Source organism: Dendrobates tinctorius, unplaced genomic scaffold (genome assembly GCF_039654945.1).
Source record: "Dendrobates tinctorius isolate UK_male_01 unplaced genomic scaffold, ASM3965494v1 ptg000028l, whole genome shotgun sequence".
Lineage (NCBI taxonomy): Eukaryota > Metazoa > Chordata > Amphibia > Anura > Dendrobatidae > Dendrobates > Dendrobates tinctorius.
The window spans coordinates 60,519,989-60,528,499 of NW_027361696.1; positions in this window are offsets into that span (position 1 = coordinate 60,519,989).

Genomic DNA, 8,511 nt, shown 5'->3' on the forward strand with positions numbered 1-8,511 from the left:
AGGAGGGGGAGGATGGAAAGTGGCTGGAGGGGGTGCAGATGTAATAGGAGGGGGATAATGGAAAGTGGCTGGAGGGGGTGCAGATGTAATAGGAGGGGGAGGATGGAAAGTGGCTGGAGGGGGTGCAGATGTAATAGGAGGGGGAGGATGGAAAGTGGCTGGAGGGGGTGCAGGTGGAGGAACTACAGTGGTGGGAGGTGGAGGTTGGGATGTAACCTGCTGTAGAGCACCGTGGCACGAATGCATTACATGCATCTGCTGGGTAGGAGATAGTGTTGCCATGCGCTCCACAACAGACCTGAAAAAGGTGTGGTTTGGCGAAGATCTTGCTTCTGAATGCATGGTTTGCAGAAGTGTCTTCACCTCCAGAATGCTGGAGTTGATCTGCTGAAAGCCTGCGGAGATTTTCTCTGACAAGACTTTTAGACAGTTCTGGAAAGATGCATTCAGATGCAAGAACTCTGGCGCATAACTCTTTTCCTGACCCCTCTGCCGCTGCCGCCCAGTACCCGCAGGTGTACTAGAGGTGGCAGGGGCAGAAGGGTGGGGTAAAGGGAAAGCGATCTCCTCACCAGCAGCTTCATGTAATGTAGGCGGCCACGATGCTCCTGTGCTGGTGGATGGGACAGATGGGTCGAATGTGTGGGAAGGCTGGGAAGGTGCAGATGTACCGGGGCGGTCGAAGTGTCCCTCGGTGCCGGTCTCCTCAGGGATCGCCTCAGAAGGGTCCAATCGTGCAGGCTCCCGAGTGCTGCTCACCGTGCTGTGGAATAAAGAGAAAAAAAAACAATTAAAATACTGACATGGTATGGCCCTGGCTGAAAAAAAAAAGTTACATCTAACATTTTTTTTCACATGTGGTGTGTAATATTTACCTTCTAGTGACCATTGTTTCCCGGAGGAACGACAGGGCTTGTGCGTACTTGTACTTGCTCCTGCGTCCTCCAGATCCACTCGGGGCCCGCATCTCTTTATTGAACTCCTTCTTGAAACGATCCCTCACAGACCGCCACCGATTCACAATTCTGTTCCCTGAAACGAGAAAGGAGTGGTTAGTATACAACATCAGTGTTTCACAAACTCCAGTCCTCATGGTCCCCAGGGGTCATGTTTTCAGGATTTCCATAGTAAATAGAAATCCTGAACACATGATCCGTGGGGACCACGAGGACTGGAGTTCGGGAAACACTGGTTTACATCAAGCAACCGTTACTGTATATACTTACGCTCTTTCATCTGGGCCCGAACATCGAGGTCCTCCCAACGGCCCACAAGGAGCGAACAGATTTCCTCCCAGAGTCATCGGGTAACGATCAGGTCAGCGTGGCGGCGGTCAGCCATATTCCAGAGCGGCTCCCTTTCTCTGACGAGATCGATGAGGCGGTCCACATCAATCCCTCCATCCTCACCGTCTGAGTCGGGAGCACGCTGTGATGGCTGTTAAAGAAAAAGACAAAAATAACATAATTAGCCTCCACAAAAGAAATGAAATAAAAAGTGCAAAAAAACAAAGCAAAATTATTTATACTTACACGCTGGTGACCGCCGCGTTGCTGTCGCCGACGACCCTAGGAGGCACTGCGAGGACCTCTTGGCCGAGCACCAGATTGGGAAGACTAGAGAAGAAAACAAAAAATGTTATGTCTTTGGATGTAGGCATTTGTTTGCTGTGTGTGGTCTGCAGAACATTGTTTTCTATGTGTTGTGTGTAGTGTGATGTTGTGTTTGATGCAAAAAACTTACCAATTGTGAGCCCACTCCAAGTGTCTGTCCACCCCTTCCTTCTTCTTCTGGGAGCTCCTCTTCATCTTGTGAATCCTGTTTTGAAATAAAAGGCAATGAATAGACATATATTACAGAGATGATGGATTTTGGAAATAAAAACTTACCGTCAAACGCTGACGATGCGAGGGAGGGCTCCCAGAAGATGATGTGCTGTCTTCCTGGTGGCCACACTCCATGCCTGTGGGTGGTGTTCCAGCTGCTGCCATTGCTGCTGCTGCTGCATCTATTGGGCGGCTGTTGAATAAAGAGAAACAAAGGGCCAATGAATATCTTGATATTCAGTAGCCCTAGTTTGGAGGAATGGGGGATTTGATAATTACCGTCTCTCATCTGCTGCTGGCCTCCCCTCCTCAGCATGTTCCATTTGCTGCTCCATTTGGGGTGGTGGTGGTGCTGATGGTGCTGCAGTGGTCTCCTGCCTTCTCCTGCTGCGCTTGGTTGCTTTCTTGGGTGGCATGTTGGGTGTGGCTGTGGGTCCCACTGTCTTGCTTTTATATATGTCTTGTGGGCAGAGCTACTGACCATGCTCAGACCAAAAAAACCGGATCCGGCCACCGGATCCGGCTTTCGCCGGATCAGGCGCATTGCGGCGCTCATAGGCTTTCATTGTGTGAAAAAGCCGGACGCGCCGGATCCGGCGTGTATGGCTTTTTCGCCGGAGACAAAAAACGTTACAGTAGCCGTTTTTTCCAGACGCCGGATCGCGACACATTGCCGGATCCGGCGAAAACCGGATGAAACGCATGGCCATCCGGCGCAATCCGGCGCAAATGCAAGTCAATGGGGGGGAAACTGGATCCGGCATTGCATTTCGCCGGATCCGGTTTCTGTCAAAAGCGCCGGATCGCGCCTGACGGCGAAAACCTGATGTGTGAAAGAGGCCTAATAGTTATAGTCTGGCTGCAAAACCACCATCACTGTGATTTCCGGCCACATGGAGGCAGAGCGCTTGTTTAGCAAAAGATTCTCGGGACCCTGGTCCAGGGGCCATATCAGTAGTTCATGGCCGTCAGACTCAGATCTATGCAAGCCTCGTCCTGCCTGCTGACATCTCTAGCGCCTCTTCTGATTACTTTTTTTTTTTTTGCATACGAGAAAAAGGACGGAACACTGATGGTGAAAGTGGACAGGCAGTATTGTGAGGTTTATGGTTGGCAAAATGGACTAGTAAAACAGATAAGTAAAAATAAAACCATTTCTTCTTTTTAGGAATTTTTTTTACCCTTTCCCAAATAAAGCTAAGTTGGTTGATGTCCTAAAGCAAGGACCTGCAACAAGCCGCTGTATTCATGTGACGTCTACAGGTGTCATTTTGAGCTATTAAAACAAGTGTGCAAAAAAATATGAAATTTGTCCGTCTCACAATCCAGGAGGCGCATTTTCTCTGACTACACAAGCCTTGGTTTCAAAATGTTTTCTTCACAAGCAAAATTAGGACAGAGGGGTATTAAACTGCCCTTCTTGTTTGTAATGCGTCAAGAAGTAAGAAAAAAAACAGAAAAAACGCATAAATATTAGGTTGCGGCAAAACATCACAGATCATTACTACTTATTTCCAAAGTACCTTTAATGTATGTTCACACATGGCACAGTTTTTGTGCATAAGCTTATTTTGAGCCATGCTGCGTTTTTGCCAGGAGTGGGCATGTTAATTCATTCGGACCTTTTCTCCCTTTCAAAGGAAAGAGTTAAGAAAGTTAATATACAGTTGTGGCCAAAAGTATTGACACCCCTGCAATTTTGTCAGATAATACTCAGTTTCTTCCTGAAAATGATTGCAATCACAAATTCTTTGGTATTATTATCTTCATTTAATTAGTCTTAAATGAAAAAGCACAAAAGAGAATGAAGCAAAAAGCAAAACGTTGATTATTTCGCACAAAACTCCAAAAATGGGCCAAACAAAAGTATTGGCACCCTCAGCCTAATACTTGGTTGCACAACCTTTAGCCAAAATAACTGCGACCAACCGCTTCCGGTAACCATCAATGAGTTTCTTACAATGCTCTGCTGGAATTTTAGACCATTCTTCTTTGGCAAACTGCTCCAGGTCCCTGATATTTGAAGGGTGCCTTCTCCAAACTGCCATTTTTAGATCTCTCCACAGGTGTTCTATGGGATTCAGGTCTGGACTCATTGCTGGCCACCTTAGAAGTCTCCAGTGCTTTCTCTCAAACCATTTTCTAGTGCTTTTTGAAGTGTGTTTTGGGTCATTGTCCTGCTGGAAGACGCATGACCTCTGAGGGAGACTCAGCTTTCTCACACTGGGCCCTACATTATGCTGCAAAATTTGTTGGTAGTCTTCAGACTTCATAATGCCATGCACACGGTCAAGAAGTCCAGTGCCAGAGGCAGCAAAGCAACCCCAAAACATCAGGGAACCTCCGCCATGTTTGACTGTAGGGACCGTGTTCTTTTTTTTGAATGCCTCTTTTTTTCTCCTGTAAACTCTATGTTGATGCCTTTGCCCAAAAAGCTCTACTTTTGTCTCATCTAACCAGAGAACATTCTTCCAAAACGTTTTAGGCTTTTTCAGGTAAGTTTTGGCAAACTCCAGCCTGGCTTTTTTATGTCTCGGGTTAAGAAGTGGGGTCTTCCTGGGTCTCCTACCATACAGTCCCTTTTCATTCAGACGCCGACGGATAGTACGGGTTGACACTGTTGTACCCTCGGACTGCAGGGCAGCTTGAACTTGTTTGGATGTTAGTCGAGGTTCTTTATCCAACATCCGCACAATCTTGCGTTGAAATCTCTTGTCAATTTTTCTTTTCCGTCCACATCTAGGGAAGTTAGCCACAGTGCCATGGGCTTTAAACTTCTTGATGACACTGCGCACGGTAGACACAGGAACATTCAGGTCTTTGGAGATGGACTTGTAGCCTTGAGATTGCTCATGCTTCCTCACAATTTGGTTTCTCAAGTCCTCAGACAGTTCTTTGGTCTTCTTTCTTTTCTCCATGCTCAATGTGGTACACACAAGGACACAGGACAAAGGTTGAGTCAACTTTAATCCATATCATCTGGCTGCAAGTGTGATTTAGTTATTGCCAACACCTGTTAGGTGCCACAGGTAAGTTACAGGTGCTGTTAATTACACAAATTAGAGAAGTATCACATGATTTTTCGAACAGTGCCAATACTTTTGTCCACCCTCTTTTTTATGTTTGGTGTGGAATTATATCCAATTTGGCTTTAGGACAATTCTGTTTGTGTTTTTTCATTTAAGACAAATTAAATGAAGATAATAATACCAAAGAATTTGTGTTTGCAATAATTTTCAGGAAGAAGCTGAGTATTATCTGACAAAATTGCAGGGGTGTCAATACTTTTGGCCACAACTGTACAGTACAGAGAAAAAGGCAAGTAAGGCTAGTTTCACAATAGCGTTCTCGGGCGCAGTGCTAGGCTGCCGCTTAGCTCCACCCCGGCAGCGCCCCCTCCGGTCAGCTCCTCCTAGGATCGCATGACGCTGCATGCTATCAGCGTACCGTATATTTAGCGTTGGGTATGCTGACCTTGCGCTGGTATGATTTTGCTGGCGCTGCGCCCAGCGCACAAAAATGCAACACAGCACTTTTTTGTGCGCTGGGCACAGCGCCAAAAGGGCCAAGCGGCAGCAAAATCATACCAGCGCACGGTCAGCATACCCAACGCTAAATATACGGTACGCTGATCGCATGCAGCGTCATGCGATCCTAGCAGGAGCTGACGAAGGGGGCACGGCCGGGGACGGAGCTAAGCGGCGGCCATGCGCCCGAGAACGCTAGTGTGAAACTAGCCTTACACATACAGTATTTAACATTGAATTATGTAACCACAGTGACAGACTGGTCTGAAGGAGGGAGAGGACCAAGACTCCACAGGTCCTGCTTCCCCCCGTAACACTTGAATCTATGGATCAGTACTTACAGACTAAGGCCGGGGTCACACTAACCGACGCAAAATACGGTCCGTAGTTTACAGGCGTAATACGGATGAATGACCCCTAAATAGTGCTCCGTATGTCATCCGTAAGCAAGGTGTGGTTGCGTATTTTGCGCATGACAGCATCCGTATGCAATCCGTATGGCGAGATTTTCTCGCCGCCTTGCAAAATGGACATATAATGGATCCCTATGACAGGGTTTCTAACAGAAACGAAATAATATAGACACATAGAATGCATATATATATATATATATATATATATATATATACTCTGTGTATATATATATATATATATATATATACACACACAAGTCATTGAGATAAACATATATATATATTTCACAGAGTTCTTCATAGCAGAATAGCCGCTAATTAAATTGCCGGCTTCTATCAAATCCTTCCCCAACCCGACATGAAATGACACATGGTTTACATTCAGTAAAGCATTTCATTTCATGTTTTTTTATATGTCCTTGACTAATAATTAGATGCGGGTTTGTGTGCAAAATTTGGGAGTTGTAGTTGTTATTTTAAGGGGTTAATTCGTTGTTAAAAAATGCGTGGGCTTCCCATTGCCCTGTAGCGGTGGCGAATGGGTTAATCTAACAAAGGGTTAATGTCACCTTACAATCGAATGGTGACATTAACCCTTTGTTAGATTAACCCACTCGCCACCAATATAGGGCAATGGGAAGCCGACGCATTTTTTAACAGCGAATTAACCCCTTAATAACAACTACAACTCCCAAATTTTGCACACAATCCCTCATCTAGAAGCCGGCAATTGAATTAGCGGCTATTCTGCTATGAAGAACTCTGTGAAATATAAATATATATGTTTGTCACAATGACATGTATGTGAATATATATATATATATATAATGTATTCTATGTGTATATATCTATTCTTTCTTTATTAAACCTGTCAGTGTGAGTTTACTGTATAGCGCACTGAATTGCCGGCTTTTCTAAAAGACACCGGGTGCATATTTCTCGCAAGTCACGTGTGGTCCGTGTGTAATCCGTATTTTTTGCGCACCCATAGACTTGCATTGGCGTATTACGGGCGTAGTACGCTGACAATCGCAGCATGCTGCGATTGGCACGGACCGTATAATACGCCCAAGAAATATACGGCTGTTGGGAGCAAACCCATAGAGAATAATTTGTCCGTGTCTAATGCGTGCTTTTAACGCCTCTCACTCGCCCGTATTCCTCGCCAGTGTGATCCCCGGCCTAAGACTACCACTCCCACTATCAATCTGCAGTAGTTCACCTCGGTCAGATTAGGCCTTTTCTAATCTTTGTGGAACAAGCTGTGCGAGCTTATCTCTATGGGAAAACCTAAAAACGGCTACTACTTTCCCAGCCCTCAGCTTTTATACTGGCTGTGATAGTGCACTCCTCATTGCATGCCTAAGGCCGGAGTCACACTGGCGAGGAATACGGGTGCGTGAGAGGCGCAAAAAGCACGCATTAGACACGGACCAATGATTCTCTATGGGGTCACTCGCACCAGGCGTATATTTCTCCTCAGTATCCTACGCTCCGTGCCACTCGCAGCATGCTGCGATTGTCAGCGTACTACGGCCGTAGTACGCCAATGCAAGTCTATGGGTGCGCAAAAAATACGGATTACACACGGAGCACACATGTGACTTGCGAGAAATACGCACCAGGTGTCTTTTAGCAAAGCCGGCAATTCAGTGCACGATACAGTAAACTCACACTGACTGTTTTAATAAAGAAATGAAAGAATAGATATAGACACATAGAATACATATATATATATATATGCATTCTATGTGTCTATATCTATTCTTTCATTTCTTTATTAAAACTGTCATAGGGCTCCATTATATGTCCATTTTGCAAGCCTGCGAGAAAATCTCACCATACGGATGCCATACGGATTACATACGGATGCTGACATGCGCAAAATACGCGACCACACCTTGATTACGGATGACATACGGAGCACTGTTTAGGGGTCTGTCATCCGTATTACGCATGTAAAATACTGACCGTATTTTACGCAGGTTAGTGTGACTCCAGCCTTAGACCAGGGGTGGGGAACCTCAGGCCCCAGGGCCATTTACGGCCCTCGACCTTTTATCCGGCCCCGAACAGATTCCTAGGGACCGCATTCTTGGGCAGGAAGCTGTATTTTGATTGCCACAAGCTCATTAATTTCTTCTTGCTCTGTTGGCACACACATGCAGTGTTCACTACTGAACATTGAAGGGCATGCAATGAAAGATTAAGTCATGAAACCAGTGCCAGAGTCAGGATGTACTTTGTGGGCGGAGTTTATACGGCCCCCGAAGGATGGTATAAATATCCAAATGGCCCTTGGCAGAAAATAGATTCCCCACCCCTGCCTTAGACAGTGTGATGCCACAGCTGCAGGGCATTATGGGGCAGCCGTGTCTGAAATCATTGGCCCCTACTTCGGCGCTGTGTGAATTAGCGCCTGCAATTGTCTTTTGTAATCCTCGAGAATTGCAAATTGTTAGTAATTCTGCTCATAGTCGATTCTCCGCTTATTTAGAAAAATGCAGAAAGTAAGAACTGTCCCCCGCAAGAAAAAAACAAAAAAAAAAGCAACGTTATGACGGCCTGAATGCTAAGAGGAAGAATTAAAAAAAGAAAAACATTTGGGCCCTTAAGGGGTTAAATAGTGAAGAACTACAAAGCCCAGCATGGCGGCAGTTCAGGTTCTGGGTTAGAGTAGTCTCCAGGTCTAGGACTAAACGTCATCATTAGTCGCCAGTATGAACGTCACTGTTACCATAACAA